Genomic DNA, 18,305 nt, shown 5'->3' on the forward strand with positions numbered 1-18,305 from the left:
TGGGGATGGGGAGGAGATGCTGGTGGCAGCTTGCTGTAGCAGGAGGGGCTGGACCAGTTCCAGGGGATACTGAGGACCCCCTTGGTGATGTTCCACCACCACCTTTCTAAGCCCACAGGGGCAGGGAGGGGAGCAGGGCTGCTCCCCGCTGCAAGCAGGGGGTAAAGGCAGCGCTGCCCTGGGCAGGAGGGGCCAGGGCTGACCGCAGCGGGGATTCAGATACCCTACGGGGTACCTACCATGAGATGCCAGCAGGATTTCGGCAGGAAAACAGCTGCTGCAATGTGTGCTTGGCCCTGGGATGAGGAACACAGCCCGGGCTCGGTTGTCCATGCACGAAGGACGCAGCCTTTCGCAGTCAGCTCCAGCCCCATACACAGAACTGGTCACAAGGGCAAACTCTTCCTGGACCAAGCCACAGTCACCAGCATGTGGCAAAGCATTTGTCCCTCCAAAGCGGCCATCTGGGAGAAAGCATCCTTCATCCCAGCAGAGCAGCAGGGAGCTGCAGCCTGGCCGATTTCTGGCTGGGTTGACCTCTAAAACTCAGCCAGCGGCCAGGCTGGTGCTGCTTACATGAGAGCAAGGGCAGGAGGACCCCTCCGCAGGGTCACTAGGAAGGACACTGCTGTCACAGAGCTGCCATACACTTCTGGGTATATACACCTTTGGGGACAAGAAAAGCTCAAGTGGTGTGACCAGGGCTCTGCTTACTGTTTTATCCCTGGGGAATATCCATCATGGCAAGTATTTAGGTAGTGGGGGTGGCTTCTGTCCACACCAGCTTCCCACGCGCCTGGCTTTCAGCCTGGGTGACATTTGGGCAGGAGGGACATTCCCAGAGCCCCCTCCACATCTGGGCTTTCAGGCACGAGACCAGGTTCGCCAAGGTGGATTTTCTGTGCAGGGAACAGGACTTCCAGCCTCCTCCTGGGATGTGGTGGCAGCACCCAGCACCACAGGCAGCTCCAATGCTGCTCCAGCTGCCCAGTAGCCGACTCCAGCCCCGACAATGTCTCTGCAGCTCAGTGCCACAAGGCTCCAGGTTCATCTCTGCACCAGCAAAGTTATGATATGGAGGCAAGATCACATTTTTGTACCAAAAATAATATTTATTTCTCCATCTTTTGTACATACAAACTATCACAATAACACAGTGCTACCAGAGCATCACTTGCCCACAGCTGCAAAGCCATGAAAAAAGGCTTTATGTTAAGGGAACTGTTACAAGAAAATAAAAGCTCTCAGGCAAGGCTCCAGGCTGGTCTGAGTGCAGCTCACGTATCCCAATTTCTCTTTGATTCTGCAGCTTTCAGGGGCTGCTAAATGCAGCCATGGGCATTTGGCTGCACAAAGGCAACTCCTGCCTGCGCTTACCAGCCTGGCAGAGCTCACCATCACCCTAAGGGTGGAACATCTCTTGGCTCTACAAGGAGCTCTCCGATGCCCCAGGCACTAAAGCGGCAGAGGGACCGATACCTTAATTGTCCTACCTGCCCTTTTTGACTCTCTCATCCCTTTCGGGGGGGTTGGGGGGGGGGGGTGGGCACGAGAAGGGGTCAAGCCTTGTTTCTTAGCAGGCTTCTGGTTCACCCAGGTTGTAGTGCGGACAGTCCCTAGACTGCAGCCAGCAGCATCCCCCGCTACAATCAGCATTTTTCTCTTTGAAGCACAAAGCTCTTGTGCGCAGGCACGCACCCACCTCTTCCCAAGGGCCTATCTGCAGCCGCTGCCTCGCTGTTATTCTCTCTAGTTCATGCACCGCTGGGTTTGTGTGCCGGAGCCAAGCACCTGGGATGTGAGCGAGATAATAGACATGAAATGCATTTGAAGCAGGGAGCAGGCATCATGCCCTGCACAAAGAGCCCTGCTGAGTGCGGCCACCGCCACGAGGGGACTGGTGGCTGTGCCACGTGCCACACGGGGCTGCTGGGCTGACCTGACACACGGGCACACACTCTCCTCAGCTCACCCAGCTTTTTATTAGCACTTCCAACCTGTGATGTAATAACAAGCCCCAGGAATACCTGAAATGCTACGAAAAACAGAATTGTATTATTACTGAACATAAAAGTGCATTAAAACTAAAAGCTGCAAAGGCTCCGTGTGACTCCAGGAGGGACCAGTGCTCCCAGTAGTGCTTGGGCAGGCACAGGCTCCCACAGGAAAGAGCCTGCCCTGTGCTGGGTGACCCCAGCCATCCTGAAAGGCCCCCAGACCCTGCTGCACCACTTGTGCTAGCTCACCCCTCCCTGGGTGGCTCTCCCAGATCGGAGGGTGCCAACCTGCCTTCTTTCCGAGAGCATTCCCAGCCACATTATTTCCTCCACCCTCCTGGGTACCCCAGCTCCTACCTGGGCTGGGATCAGCCTGCCTCTTCCTGCAGGGATGCAACAGCAGCTAAGCTGTGTGCCAGTCCCAGGTGAGGTTGGGCTCTTACAGATCACTCCATTACTTCAATGTTACAAATATGTTAAATTAGAACAAGAAAACAACTCAACACCTGGAAGCCACAAAATGGGGCAGACCCATTCCCACTGTAAACTATTCCACCAAGAGCCAGCACCCTGCCAGACAAGACCTGGGGTCCCTGCTTTGGCACCCCAGCACTAAGCTATGTGTAGGGAGGGCTGTGACTTTACCCTCTGTCCCTGCTTTTCTGCCCAGTCTGCTCCAGCATGAGAACTACAGATGATGTTCCCCCCCTCTTGGCTGAAGCTTTTGACCCTTTGGTTGTCTACAGGGGCAGACCAAAGATCAGACAGGAGAGCTAAAACAACACAAAAACTGGCACAAATGGCCCCAAGAGCAAGAAGGAAAATAAATTACCCTTTATAGCCATGCACAGATCCCAGAGTGAAATTTTATTTTACTTACTGAAAGCTCTCACAGGTCCAACAGTTTTCTGCCTTTGTCCGGGGGTGACGTCTAGCTTGAGCAGCTGATGACCTCCGTGGTCTCTTCAAGGACGCCTCCATCTCTTGTCACCTTGCTGGCTTTGCTGGTCTTGCTTGGTTCTGAAAACAAGGTGTTGTTAAAAACAGGGGGGAGAAGCACCTCCAGGCCAGCTCTGGTACAGACCACCTTTATCGGGGACAGCAGGCAGCTGGGTTGGAGGAGCTACCTGACTTCAGGACACTGGTGAATTTAGAAGTTTCCACCACGGGATCCAGGGCTGCAAAATGCACCATGTTAAGGGTTCAGACCTCTGCCTGTCTTCACCCCAACTCTAGACAGCACGCGTAGCTCCCCAAGGGGCAACACCGTGACCCAAACGGGACTCCGCACCTCAGGACACAGTCTCCTTACGAGGCCCCCGTGCACCCCACGGGAGAGGACAGCGGCAGCGTAACGGAGGATACTGCCCACCAGGCTCCCGCAGGGTTGTGCCTGCAGAGGGTTTCAGCCTCCCGAATCTCCCCACGTGTCACGCTTTGGCCTTATCCATATAAGCCCAGCATTGCCTTCTGGACGCAGCCGAGCGCTGGTGTCCTAATAACGAGGCCCAGGCAGCGCCTACCCTTAAGAAGCCTTTATAGCTTAAGGCCTGAGCTCATCCAGCTCATGAGGCCACGCTCAAGCTGGCAGCCCTGAATTAGAGCAGCCGCTGAGCACCGACAGGCACCGGGGCACTTGGTGGCCGGCTGACCACCGGCTCGGCCGCAGGCAGGGCATGTTGGGGCAGGCACCAGCACAGCCACGCGGCGCTGCCTGCACAAGCTCCTGCCTTCAGTGCCTCGGAAGATGTATTTTTACGATTGGGAGGGGACAGGCTCAGGAATACAAAGCAGCAGCTGAATTGCTGCCCAGACACTGCAGGCATGAGAAATTAACTCCTTCAGGACTGAAAAACTTTACACACTGTCACCCTAGCTCCTGAGATACCAAGGGCAGGCATACGAAACCACGCAGAGCAGAAGCTGTAGGCTCCTGTGGAGGATTTAAAAGCCTTTCAGACTCTGCTGAATAACTTTCATGAACCCAACATCCCTCTCTCACCCTGGAGCACCCCTCGAAACTACCCCCTCGCCTCTCCTTGCTGGCTCTGCCTCTCTCTGCCCTGCTCCCCAGCCTCAGCCCCACGGGGTGTCCATTTCACCAGCGGCACAGCGGGCAGGAGACATCACTTATGGGTCTGTCCCTCACCCCCCTAAACCAGAAAAGCAAAAGACACATCGGCTGTGCGTGAGAGGGGGACAGGACAGCACTTCTGCCTTGTGCACAACAGGTCTGACACTTGCAGAGCCTGAATGGAAAGGGACTGACAGCCTCCAAACCCAGACATTGACCACCTCCCTTCCCCTTCCAGGTCTGCTGGCAAGATATCCCCTGTGCAGGGTGGGCGTTTTTCAGCACTGGACGCTGGTATGTGGATCCTGTGCGGGTACTGCTGATGGGTCTACCCCACCGGGTAGTCTCAGGTTGCTGCTGCTGGGTTGCGCGAGAGCTGCCCAAGAGCTGCTCTCCCATCTCAGTCCAGCAGCGAGCAGGGATGAAGCATTTGATTTGCAGGGACGAAGCATTTGATTTGCGCAGACAACACAGGGAGCATTCAGAGCTGCCAGGCTTTGTGCACTGATCCCCCCAGGGCTACAGCAGAAAGGGACGGGGAGGGGGGGGGGGTGAGAGATGTCCCCCCAGCTGCCAGCTGGACATAGTGTAGCTAGAGCGAGCTGAAAGAAAGCAGGAGCCTATACTCAATGCACTTCTTGTCTTCTTCATCCCTCAGCAAATCCTCCTCTCCCCAACTGATCCAGCGGCCCTTTCTCCCCTCAGGCTCTTCCACGTCCCCCAACCCCTGTCCCAAGCCCCAGCCCGCACACTTCTCACTCCTCTGGGCAGAGCCATCCTGCTCCCGCAGCCCAGCTCTCCCCCTGGCAAAACCCGTTCCCAACACACAGCATGATCCCAGCAGACTGCTCCCTCCCTCCACCTCCGCTCCTTGCAGGTCCCAAATATTCCCTCACACCCCCACTGACACTCTCACATCTTTCTCAGCCAGTGAATTTTCTCACATCCTCCCACCTTTTTCTTCCATAAATGTATTTGGTTGCTTTTTTTAACCCGTGTAAACCGTAAGCATGTGCAACATCCTTTAAAGAGGAGGGCTGTGAAACTACAGCTTGGTATTTAAGCCTGCCCCTCCCGACTTCATTCAAGCTCTTGCAGAAGAGACATAAACATCTCCAATTTATAATTTCATACGCCTCCTTCATGCCCCTTTTCTGAATTAAGCAGCCCCAGGTCTACCCAGTCATCCTTATTGCCTCCCCCTGCAGCTTATCTGGCTTATGATGTCCCTCCTCAGGCAGGGGAAGCAGAACTGCAGGCAGCACAACACATTTAAAACAAAAAAAGGCAGTGCTGTGGTTGCTTTTCCTTCCTCTCCTTCCTTTCCCAGGGATTCCTAGCTCTCAGATGGGGATTCTGGGTTTTAACTAATGCAGAGCACTAGGGCTGACATTGCCACGGACACCCCATAAACCCCATGTTTCGCTCCAAGCAGCAGTGGTCAGCTTGGAGCATCCCCCTGCTCACAGAGTTAAAAGGGAAAGGCACACAGGGCAAGACAAACCCTTCAAGATGCTGTAAGCCACTGAGCATCCAGCTGAGGTTCTTCTGCAGCCGTTCACAGTTAGTCTTTTGTTTTTTCCTACTGAAATAGTCAGAAACATTCCTACTATTCACAGTCTTCCTGATAGATTTTGTTTCCTGCCTTTTAGCCTGTTAAGTAATGGGTTAGCAGTCACATAGGAACATCCCTTTTCATCCCATGGGAGCTTAGCTTCTTTAGGAGACTACAAGAGACCCCTTTGGAAATCCAGGTGGGCTTTATCAACTAGCTTTATCAACTCATGCCATCAGCAGCAGCAGCAGGACAACAGGAAAATACTGGAGCTACTGAACATTAGTAGTTTTTTGGGCAATGAGTATTTATGGCTTTACCAAGGGATTGCCAGGCTCGAAACCCATGCCCAAAGATGTTACTTCTGGTCATCCCCAGCAGATCTCATTTGAGATTGCAGTGACTTTACAGAGGACTGACAAAACATTTCAGGATGACTCACAAATTGCTGCCTCCTACCCACGATGCGCAGATTTTTGCCCTGGCATGACTGCACCCACCAGCAAAGGCTGCAACCTGCCCTGCTCCCCTGGCTCAGTTTGGGGTTAGCACTACCTGGGTTAAAGATGACCACCATCTTCTCTCCCACAAACCAGGCAACAGCAATGGTACAAGGGGTAACGTGTCTGCTCTGTGCACCACAGCTTCATCCTGTTTGAGGAAGAAGAGTCCCCTTGCATCCAGTCTGGCTCAACCCTTGCTGTCTTTCCTTTGGGTGCCTGGGCCAGCAGTGATGGATTTGTGATTGATTTTCTGCCTTCACTTTGCTGTGTGGTGGGGAGCAGATGGTATATGTGTGACGTCAAGGCAACAGAAAAGGACACCGGTTGAGTCACTTCAACCACAAACCAATTCTGAATCATATAGCTGAAGCTCTGAGGGTAGGACAAGTGCTGAGCCAGACTGGAGGAGGACACTGAGCTATTGTGTGCATGCCGGGCCATGGTCTGCACGCCTTTCTCAATGAGCTGGCTGCAGCACTCCCCTTTCGGTGACCTCGCTCCCCCACAACAGGTCCTTTAAGCATTAAGCAGAAGCCCGGCAGCTTTTCCCATTCCTTTACAGTCTAGGGATGGAGCTGCTCGTGGCTGAATAGACACAGCTGCCTGGGCAGGATGGGAGTCAGAGATCAGAGCTGACAAGGCTCACATGCTGAGCTCCTGTCTTCCTTGGCAGCCGTGACGGAGGATGGAGAAATGTCCTGACAACTGGTAGCGGGGCGATGGAGAAGCACAATATGTCCCACTGGGAGAGCCCCCGGTGACTGCAAAGCATCAGGCAGGAGGCTCACTGGGAGGAGGACTCGGAGAAGCACCAGCTCCAGAGGATCCTCTGCAAACACACAGTCTCAGAGCACCACGTAGCAATGCCAAAACCAGCACAGGCTTGGGACCTGGTATGGGTTAACCCGTGGGCAGCTCAGCCTCCCACAGCCGCTTGCTCACTCGCCCCCAGCGGGATAAGGGTCAGAATTGGAAGGGTTAGGGTTGAGATAAAGGTGGTTTAATAGGTAAAGCAGCAGCTGAGCACACAAGCAAAGTAAAATAAGGAATTCATTCACCACTTCCCACTGACAGGCAGGTGTTTGGCCATTTAGCGGCTGGTGAGGTTTAGCTGCCCAGCGGGGTTAAACACGACAGGACCACACAGATACCGCATTGTACTGAAACCACCTTCTGAAAAGAGAAGAAAGAAGAAAACCCAGAGAGCAGGGGAAGGAAATCCCACAGTGATAGGCAGAGTTCAGGCTGATGTGGCACAGCCCCCCCCCCCCCCCCAGCCGCTCCTACCCCCGTGAGCGTGATGAAAGGGGAGCCCTCTTGGCCCTTGCACCCTGTAGGCAGTGAGTCGGGGCCCCTTGTTTTTTGTAGGTGGGGAAAGGGAAATCCTCCCCCTCCAAGGGAAGCCGAGTCTGAAACAGCTGTGAAGGTGGAGAGTGTCCTCCCAGGGTTTTGATTACAGCAGGAGAGCTTCCTGCGATCAGAGCACACAGTGCTCCTCTGGGAAAGGGCCAGAGGGGTGAAACCAAGTCAGGGACACGTCAATGGGACACAGGGCACGCCATCACCAACAGCCGAGGTGGTGTACAGGAGCACACATAGTGCTACGGTCATACGTACCTACTGGTTCTGGGCTGCTGCCGCTCACAGCCATGGTCCCATCACCGGTGGAGGACCACAGGCGCCCTGCGCATCCAACAGCACCAAGACACCTCTGCCACGCAGACACCAAGCTGATCAGGGTCTGAGGGGGCAGCAAGGCTACGCTAACCATGCACTAGCCTTGGACCTCGCTGAGGCCAAAAGGCAGAACAGCCCACTACTTTAAATCCCTGCCCTTTTCTGCATGTAAAAGATGGGCAGACATCCCACTGCTACAGTAGGCTGCTGAAACTGAGTTGGAGATTTCTCTCCATGCTTCTCCTGACCCCCCTTCTCCTATAGTTGAGACAGAAAAGTTGTAGCTTCATTTCTTCTACATCTCTACTCTGGTTTTCTTTTTCCAAATGCTTGGCTGAGAGATCTTCCTCCTCCACTATTTTGGTCTGGTCACCAGCTTGCAGCCACTTCTGTGGCACAGATCTGGCACCATGTGTCCTCACTCCCACTTTGTGTCCTGTTTTTCTCTGCTTTCTTTTCCACCCTGAGCACACTATATCCCCTCTACCCAGAATCTCCCGTACAGGGACCACATTCAGCAGCACATAAGCTGCTCTAACATCTCTTCACGCTGTTCTCCTCAAACTCTGTCATTCCTGAACCTGCTTCCAAACTGTCTCCTTTTCCAAGCCCTCTTGATCTCTCTTCCTTCTGCCCCTAACATGGCACAAGCCTCTTCTCTCTCTCTCTTCTCCTGTAGCTGCTGGCACCTGGCAGTATCTCCATATATCCCACTACCATCTCGACTCTTTCCATCTCTTTGCAAGTCTCCTGGCAGAAGTGCAACAGTCCTGTCTTGACTGCACTTAGGCACATAAAAGGTACGATTCTGCTTCCTCAGCCTGGAAGGAGACATTTTAGTAGGGCCTGTTGCGATAAGAGAAGGGGTAATGGTTTTAAACTAAAAGAGGATAGATTCACACTAGATATAAGGAAGAAATTTTTTATGATGAAGGTGGTGACACACTGGAACAGGTTGCCCAGAGAGGTGGTAGATGCCCCATCCCTGGTAACATTCAAGGTCAGGTTGGACAGGGCTCTGAACAACCTGATCTAGTTGAAGCTGTCCCTGCTCATTGCAGGGGGTTTGGACTAGATGACCTTTAAAGGCCCCTTTCAATCCAAACTATTGTATGATTCTATGAAAAAGTCTGGCGTCCCAGTCCACATCACTGGGCGAGAGAACAGACGAGGGCAGGCGGGAGTGCACAGTGAAAGGTGCTGTGTAAGCCAGCACGAATGGAGGGGTGGAGAAGCTATTTTGGATATGGATTAAAAGGATGTAACTCATCAGCAACTGCAGCAATACCAGCTGGGTATGTGAACCATGCCATGGTTTCCTTGACAGCTGAGAGGAAGGAACAAACACCAAGTAGTAATAGTAGGCAGCATTTTTTTCCTTCCCTTACCAGCCCTGGAGCTCTCTGCGGGAAGAAGCACAGAGGCAGCACAGCCTGGCAAGCAGCACCCATCCTGCCAGGCTCCCCTGCTCCAGCGGGACAGGCCGCCAGCCTGCAAAACTTCCTGTAAAACATCCATCACTCTGGCCCCATTAGCCACCTGCAAAGAAAACACAGGACCCTGTGACACCCACATGGCAGAAACAGGGAATGGAGCCCAGCATCTGGACTCCTTCACAGAAGTTTTGTCAGCGACAGCCTCGCACCCTACTCCACTACAGAAAATAGCATCTTTCGCCTCTTGTATCATGGAAAGGGACAATTAAAATTCCGCATCCTGTTCCTCCATGTCTCTCAGGTATGGGGTAAAATTCAGTAGGTCTTCACTCTGCATATGCTTTGAGGGAATGTTTTCACGCCCATGGGTATGATGGGGGTGGAAGGCATCCACCTCCCCCCCACCTCTGGATAGGAGGGAATGGATTAGGACCAAGACTGCCTGGCAACACCTTCCTCCCCGGGGAGGAGGGGGTGGGGACAGCTCCGCCAGGATTTTTGGGCTTGTCGTCTAAAGCCTTTCACTTCCTCAGAGATCCCAGCTGTTGGGTTATTTGCTGCTGACAGAGGCCTCTCTGGCTCCTCTGCTGATCTCCCCCAGGGTCTTCTCCCTCTCTGCTTGGCTCAGTTGTCTCCTTGCTCCTCTCCAATGAGCATCCCGGGGTGCTAATGCCACCCTGCCCTCTAATCTCCCTTTCACTCTCGTGATGGTGCTCAGACCACTAAGGAGATTAGCCTGGCCTCAGCTGCTCATCCTCCCTAGCAACAGGGATGTCACCCTCGGGGGAGCCATGTGCAGGGGTGACACATGTGCTGCCACCACCCCAGTGGCAGTGCAGCTCTGGTGCCCTCTCCCGTCCAGCCACAGACCCAAAGGAGGTGCCTGAGCTGCAGCGTAGGATGAGATGTGCTGGGACCAAGTGTTGGTAGGACATATTCCCCCCCCAAGCTGGGAACGTGGGAGAACTGCACCCATCCTCGTGTTGTTTGTGTGGGAATCTCCCAGGCTTGAAAACGAGAGGGCCAGGACACCCAGGCAGAAGACGGAGCCCCCCTGCACCCCCACCCTGGGGCACAGCCTTGTGCTCCACCAGCACAGCAGCAGATTTTAAAAGACCATTAAAACCCCAGTCCTAAATAAAACAGCACATTCCCGCTGCCTCTGCAAAGCCAGGCGGAGGTTGTGAGCTCCAGGCACAAATCACTCACCGCACGCCTTGAAGAGGAGCCTCCCCGGGGCTGCTCGCTACCCTGCGCGTCCTCCCCCGGCCATCGGCACGGCACCGAGGCGGTTAACGCCGAATGCACGGGCTCTCTGCAGATCCTCGTTTCCGTGACAACAGCTCCCGATGAAACCCAGAGCTATAAAATCCCATTAAACATCTGTGAGAGCCTGCCTGCGCTGCCTGCACAGGCTGCCACCTGCCGGCAGGCAACCCCCCCCCGTCCGTCCGTCCGTCCCCCCCCCGGCCAGGCTGACCCACATTGCCCACGCCAGGGCAGAGCTGGTGGCACCCAGCACCCCAGAAACATGGCTGAGAGGAACAGGGACAGCACCAGCATGCTGGGGGGAAGCCTGGGGCATGAAACCTAGTTACCAGACCCGGCTTTTGGGCTCATGAAGGGAGGCTGTAAGGATCTGAGGGTGCAGGTATACACCCCACAAGTCACCAGAGCTTTAGGGGGGGCCCTAGGAGAGACACAGCACCTGTCACTGTGACTTTGGCTGGCAGAGATGCTCCTTATGGAGCAAACCAGTCCAAATTCACCCATGGGGGCTCTCAAACTTTTGAGGGCAGGTTTGAGCGACAGCAGTAAGCCACTGGCATCTATTACAGCTTTCTAGTTTCTGACACTTATACATCTGCTTATGCCAAGCCCAAGTGGAGGGTCTGAGCTGCTGCAAAGGGTCTCTGAGGATGAGACAGGGTGGTGGTGGCCCAGTGGAGACTTCAGACTAAACTCAGCCCAAGCCAGACAACAAGACTGGAAGGCTGAGGAAGGATGCTGTGACACTGATAGCTGGGGATCCTGCCTCACCTCTGTGCTTCATGTACTCCCCTCCAGCTTTAGCATACTCAAGGACTTCTAAAAACCCTTTTACTTTGCCTGATTCGAGAAGTTTGGGCTTCTCCCTCTCCGTGCTTCCACCACTGCCTGCAATAGGAAAAGGCATCAGGAGAACGCAAGTAGAAAGTCAGGGAGGTGCTACACATCTAAGGTGATGCTCCTGATGGCAGAGCTCAACTGATGTGTTCCTGCTGTGGGTAAGAAAAGCAGTGCTGAGTTTAGTCTGGTATCACACAAAGGGCTCTTTGGGTACTGGGCAAACAGGGCTCTGGCACTCCGGAGATCCTAAGGAGTTACTACTCCTCATGGGGGAAGTGGTCCAGGAGAGAATGGGCACCATCCCTCGAGGGGAAGCTCAAACAACAGCACAGGAACAACCCATTCCCATGCGCCTGTTGCTGGGGCTCAGTGACCTCAGATGAAAGAACCCAGACACACAGTGTCCAGGCTTATTATAGTACAGCCTATTATACAATATATAATAATATATAAGCCCTATATATACATAACAATATGTAAGCACTATTATACAATGAGGTTCCTGCATCCAAAACTGACTGCAGGACTGCTCAGCCGGAGATATTTATTTGTTGGATCTTCCCCCGAGCTGTACCCTAAGTTGCTCCTCTATGCTCCTGGATTCAGAGGCACAGAAGCTGCAGCTTTTCCTTCCATTTGCAAGTGCTGCTGTGTCACTTGGATACTGGCAAAAAGCCTCTCCTCTGCTTGGGGAAGGATGGGGCAGGAAGCAAGCAGGGAGCAAACAGTGCCGCCTTCATCCTCACCCATCATTTAACTCCATCGCCAGGTATGGGAGGGAAAACAGTCACAGGGACTTGCAGCAGCAGGAGCCCTGGAAACTCTGGCATCTGTGGGAGCCAGGGGAATCCAAAGGGGCTACGGATGAAAGCTGACACAGAAAGAAAATACTCTTTTTGAGCTACAATTGCTGGCACAGCTGCTGGCCAGACCCCCTTCTGAAACTGAAACATGCCAGCAAGGGGATGGAAATCATTAACTTGTTTGTTTGCATGATGTAACCATTTCCATCTCCCTCTGGCCCTTGAATAAGCTCAGATTTCTTAAGATTTCCAGCACCCCAACGCTGCAGCGCCTGGGGCTCCCCCAGAGCAGCAGGCAGGGGTTGAAAGAACCACTAACAGAGAAGACAGGGCTCCCTCTCCCCTCCTCCTCAAATGCTTTTAAAGGCAGAAGCCATGGGTACATGGCTTTTCTGCAGGAGTAGATGTCCAGGAAAGAAGCCAAACAGCACCCAGGAGAAACCCAGAGCAGTTTGATGCTCCTTTCAAAGCACAGAGGCTCAGAAAGCCCATGGCCTCAGAAGGGAATGGGAAAAAAACCCTCAGTCTTGCAAATAAAGCATTTGGCTGAAAACTACAGGGTGATCTAGGACCGATGCTGAGGCAGGGTGGGGACCTCCGTCAAGAGGAGCTGGGACACAGCTCTGCTAGACACTGAGCATGCATTTAGTGGGCTGGCTAGTTTTGCTGTGGCAAGCCAAGCCTTTGGGGTACCTGGGCTCAGCTATAGTGACAGTGTGGCTCTACAGCCTTATCTGTGTGTGCTCTGGATCACAACCACCTCGTTAGAGGCAGCAAAATAGCGGGAGGGAGGGAGGAATGTGAGAGCTTGCAAAGCATCTCACTGCAGGAGTTCAAGCTGCTAGGAGGAGAGGATGCGTTTCAGGAAACCCAAAGAGGCAGGAAATCAAGGGAGAGGGACAGTAATTGAGTCCATATGTTGGAAGTGAAGAATGCATCTGGTAGCAGGGAGCAGACTAAGGGAGAAAGCCCATGCTGTGGGGACAGCACAGGGCACTCAGAGAGTCACGTTAACCTCCTGGGCCAAGCAGAGGGCTGAATTCAGACTAACCACAACTGCTGAGATGGGTCATTTGTCACTTGTGTGGGCTTCCAGGCCTGTGACTATAGTAGCTACAGGTTCAGGAGGCTTCCAACCTTAAACTCATTAACATCCTAATATAACAGGTAATGTTGCAAAAAGGTAATGGAAATGGCTGTTTTATTTCAAAGTGACAGGGTTAGATCTACACCCATGTCCCTGAGCATGTATGGAGCTAGGAAGGAAAGTGGACAACACTAACATCCGAACATGGTATTGCCATTCATCGGGCAGTGCCAGGAGGGACGTCAGGTCCACTCTGCTCCCAGAAAGCACTACAGCTTTGATGCAGGAGTACCTGCTATTGTAGGATTCACTCACTCACAGGTAAGGGCACAGATGGGGTGATGAATGAGGAACCTGAGTCTGCATAATCATCACAAGGCTATCCCACTGGTTTAGGGACTCCCAAAGTTCAGGCTACAGTGCTAGGAAAGCTCGTAAGACTGTTTATGGCCTCTCCCCCTCCTCTCTTCTAAAACACATTTGCAAAGAAATCTGAAACGTATGTGGTTGGAATAGAGGAGCCTAATGCCCGACGCCTACACTAAAAGAGCACAGCATAATGGCTTGGGAAGGGGGGAGAAGAGCTGTGATGCTAATAGCCACCGAGCCTCCCAAGAAAACAAGGGAGGAGATGGAGTACAGGACTACAGCATGGAATGGCCGTATGGGCTTTTGGTGTGTCATGCAAATTGCTGCATCTTATACAGGGAAAAAGCCTCTCAGGAAGGCCCTCAGGTTTGGCAAGGTTCTCTGTACCTTAGTACGCTTTGTACACTGCTGAAAATGGGTTTACTGTGGCTTGTCCAAAACTTATGTTTAAAGCGCTCCAGGCAAACCTGCCAATTGCTGCTCTCAGGACCTACCCTCTCAGTAAAGAAGAGAGTAATACCACTCATGCTGTCCCAAGCCTCCATTCCTGGGAATCCAGCTCCAGAGCATTTCTCTCTTCACCTGTAGCTCTCTGCACAAATTATTAGTAGGGCTTTGCATCCAGTCCAAAACTTCTGCTGTCCCAAACACCCAATTGCATCTCATACCTGCATTCATGTCTACCAGCTGTTCTCTGCTGCTGTCACTCCTGGTGTTTCTTCTCTGCCTCCTCCTTCAGGAGCTTTGCACAACATATTATCTGTTTCATGCCGCTTCTGATTCTCCGTGACAGCTTGCTGCAGAACAGGAGAAACAGCTGCTTGGGGGCTGCAGGATGATTGGGTGGGGGAAAAAAAATGCACAAAAGCAGTTAATATCCCTCTTTGGAAGAGGGGGAGTAAGAAGCATGGCAGGTCTGGGCAATGAAGGAAACACTTAAGAATTAAGAGGAGGAAAGTGCATCTTGTTCACCAGAAACCTATTTCAGTTCTATGAAGATGCTATCAACAGTCATTTTCTGGGGGTCAAACAGAAAGTACTGGCCCAGTACCATATAAAGGTCCTCTGTGTTTCAGTACATCATTTGCAACTTCTCATGCTGTGTCTTGGCATCCTTAACAAGGTTGTGAAACCCACAAGTCAAGGACCATAAATGACACATCAGGTGGAAAACTTCAGAGTGAGCAACAGATCACAGAGTACTGCAACATTCAACCTCTGCTGTGGTTTCTCTCCACTCAAAGGTTTCAGCAGTAGCACAGATACCACCATCACCAGACCATGATGCTGAACACTCCATGGTCCACACCACAAAAGAAATGCCTTTTCCCACAACAGACCCTTCTGCTCTCTCTCTCCAAACTTTGCTGAGACCTGTAAATCCCTTTTGCCATAGCTCACATCCACTTTGAAACATTTTTCTTCCTAAAAGCAAAAGGGTATTGTAATTTTTTCCCATAAATTTGTTGTCACTCTCATTTGTGTCAGCTGGAAAGTTCAGAATATTACACTGCACATTCAAAAATCTGTTCTTTTGTTACGTTTAAGCTTTTCTTCAAGTTCTCAGCAGACACTGAAAAAAAGTCAAAAATAGAGGAGATTCTTAAAATATCTGCTTTAAGCATAAACATAGTTTTTACCCTGCAACTGTCATCAGTACTCCAGATGTACCCCATGAAAATCCCTTTGACCTCACTGCCAGAAGTGTGGCTCACCCCCCCCCCCCCCCCCCCCCCCCCCCGGTTCAGATCCAGGCAAATCCCACCCCCTCCCCGGATAATTAACTGCTTCAGGCAACACCTCAGTGCTCCCTCAGCAGCAGATCTCCCAGGATATGTGGTCCTTTCTGTTCCTGGATAGTGTGTGTGCTCAGACTAAGGGCAAAGCTTGCTCATACATATGCTCATGTGCATTTCACAGGCAGATTAGAGAGCTCTGCAGCATAAATACAAACCAAGCCAGCAACAAGGCTCCCCATCCCCACCTTTTTTTTTTTTTTTTTTTTTGCAGTAGTTTGGTATGGGACACACACACAACAGGAAAGGTCTGCATGCTTTAACAATCTCCAGTCTCTAAAATGAGATAAAAAGGTGATTTATTTGGACCTATTGTTTAAAGCTGTTTAAAGACTGACAGCCCCAGAGAAGGGTGCAAAGACACCGTGAAGCAACCTGCCCAACTCTAGTACAACACAGCGGGGCTGGCTCAGCAGCCTGGGACAAGGGATGGGACAGAGTTATACTGGAGATGTTACTGTATGTTAGAAGGAGGCTTATTAGCTGCATATAAATATTAGACCAGGTAAGACAAAGAGCAGAGCACCAGGGGTACATGGCAGGGAAGCAGTCAGGCATTCGGCAGAGAGCTTTCATCCTCTGAGGGACGGATACATCTGCAGTCAGCATCCGGCTGCTGCCTCTTGCTTTCCTTCCTCCCTGGACACTGACTCAGCATCACCAGTCTTTTATCACAGGACAAAACAATAAGTAACGTTCCTTCCAGGCATCACATCCGCTTGTTTCATCAATGTTTCTTTCCTTTGCCACCCTGCGCAGTACAGCACACCTGCAGCACTAATAGGAAAAAGGCTTCTACTATAACACCACAAATAAGGCATCTTTGGGATGCAGCCTCAGGCTTTACAGCCACAGACACAGCAAGGAGCCAAAATTGTCTTTGCTCAGAGCAGCTGAGATCCAAACCGCTGTTCCCCAGGCACAGCAAACATCTCGCCTTCACTGGGATCACTTCTGATCCCAGGACTTTGTGTCTTGGAGCTGGTCATGAGAAAAACTGGTCAGGAAAAGAGGACTGTACAGAAGGCATTGAAAGCCTAGCCAGCAGGTATTTCCAGGTGCTGGAAATCCTCTGGGTGTATTTCCTAGCCACCCACAAGCAGGTGGCTAGGTAATAAACCCAGAGGGTACCAAACAGTTCCCTGAGCTGCCCACAGAAAAGCACTCACCTTGCAGAGAGCCGATTTCTCTAGTTCTGTACAGACCTGCTCCACAGTCCCCAAGCTAGCCCAGAGCTGTCATCCCTCAGAGACCTACACGTTAGGTCCTGCTTTTGTCTGCAGAGATTGAGCCCACACACTGTATCATGCTCAGGCCCACTCTACCAAGCAAAAGAAAATAAATTAGGTCTTAGTGCCAGAGGCAGCAGGTAAGTGAGTAGGTGCAGATGCATGGAGGCACTAGGACTGGCAGGCAGCAATCTTTTTCTTTGCCATCACCAGCTCCCACTTGTAAGATCAAATGCAGAAAGCATTAAAGCGATGCCTGCAGTCCCACATACTTCAGACCTATCAAGCACTTGTTTCCTGCTGACCTGAGCCAGAGTCCAACACAGCGACAAGCATAGAAATCAGCAGGAGAATAAGGCAGAAAGATGTGTTTAAACAGAGATAAAGAGATGGTTCCCGAGATGAGCAGCAACCAACCGAGTCTCAAGGAACTGTCACTGAGCATGTCCATGCCACAGCATCCTGCAGCAGCACAGGCACATGTCTGAAGCAGCTTGCTAGGTGAGACCTTCTGCTTTTTGGACTCCCACATGACTGAATATAGGCAGTTACTGAAAAACAACCGCTCATTACTTGTGCTGCTTCCCAACCTGTTACAGCAACCAGAACTACGAACAGGCAGGTTTTGTCTCCAGAACAGTTTTGCATTCAGATTCCATCCTTGGGCAAGTTATCAGGAAGGAGAATCATCATAGAATGGTTTGGGTTGGAAGGGACCTTAAAGATCATCTAGTTCCAACCCCCCTGCCATGGGCAGGGACACCTTCCACTAGGTGAGGTTGCTCAAAGCCCCATCCAACCCGGCCTTGAACGCTTCCAGGGATGGGGCATCCACAACTTCTCTGGGCAACCTGTTTCACTGTCTCACCACCCTCACAGTGAAGAATTTCTTCCTAATATCTAATCTAAATCTACCCTTGTCAGAAGACCTCAGACCAAGTGTACGTTATCACAGCCACAAATGGTCTTATAAGGTTATCCAGGAGCTGAGGAGGAGGAAGGAGACTAAGTTTGGGCTGCAGACACTAGACAGGTTACACACAGCTGGGCACAGGAGGAGATGCTTCCAGAAAGAGCATCGGCAAGGGTTGAGCGATGGCAGAATCATCATCCTTCTCGGAGAGGGTCCTTCTAAGCCCTGAGTGCATCTTAACTGTAAAAATGGTACTCTGATCAACAAAAGTAAAAAAAATTACAGGAACGGGCGTTTCTGAGGTATTTCATCCTTCCTGTACTTCTCAAACTTTATAAAGGTTCCAGCATTAGGAACAAGATCAGATTTATTTTCCACTCCCATTTCTGACAAGCAGCAGTGCTCTCATTTGAGGTCATGGTCTTAACTCCTAGTCAGCCCATTCTCCTTGATGCAGAATTCATCAGACATGGGGTCCTGCTCTTCCCTTTCCTCACCTTGCTCTCTTCTTGCCCGTTACCCTGCAGCAAGGCTAAATGGGACTGAAAACTTAACGGTTCTGCTAAAGGATGCTTTTTAGATCTGACAATCTGAAGACTTCTTGCACTGAAGGAAGGGAAAAAAAAAATCATGATGGGAGTTTCCTACTGGCATTGCATGGCCAATTTTTTATTTTTTTTTTAATTAAACGTGGCAGGAGAAAATGACTTATTGAGTTTTACCAGATGCTTTTGCATTTCAAACATCCAATTTCTCC

This window comes from Aquila chrysaetos, chromosome 22 (genome assembly GCF_900496995.4).
Source record: "Aquila chrysaetos chrysaetos chromosome 22, bAquChr1.4, whole genome shotgun sequence".
Classification (NCBI taxonomy): domain Eukaryota; kingdom Metazoa; phylum Chordata; class Aves; order Accipitriformes; family Accipitridae; genus Aquila; species Aquila chrysaetos.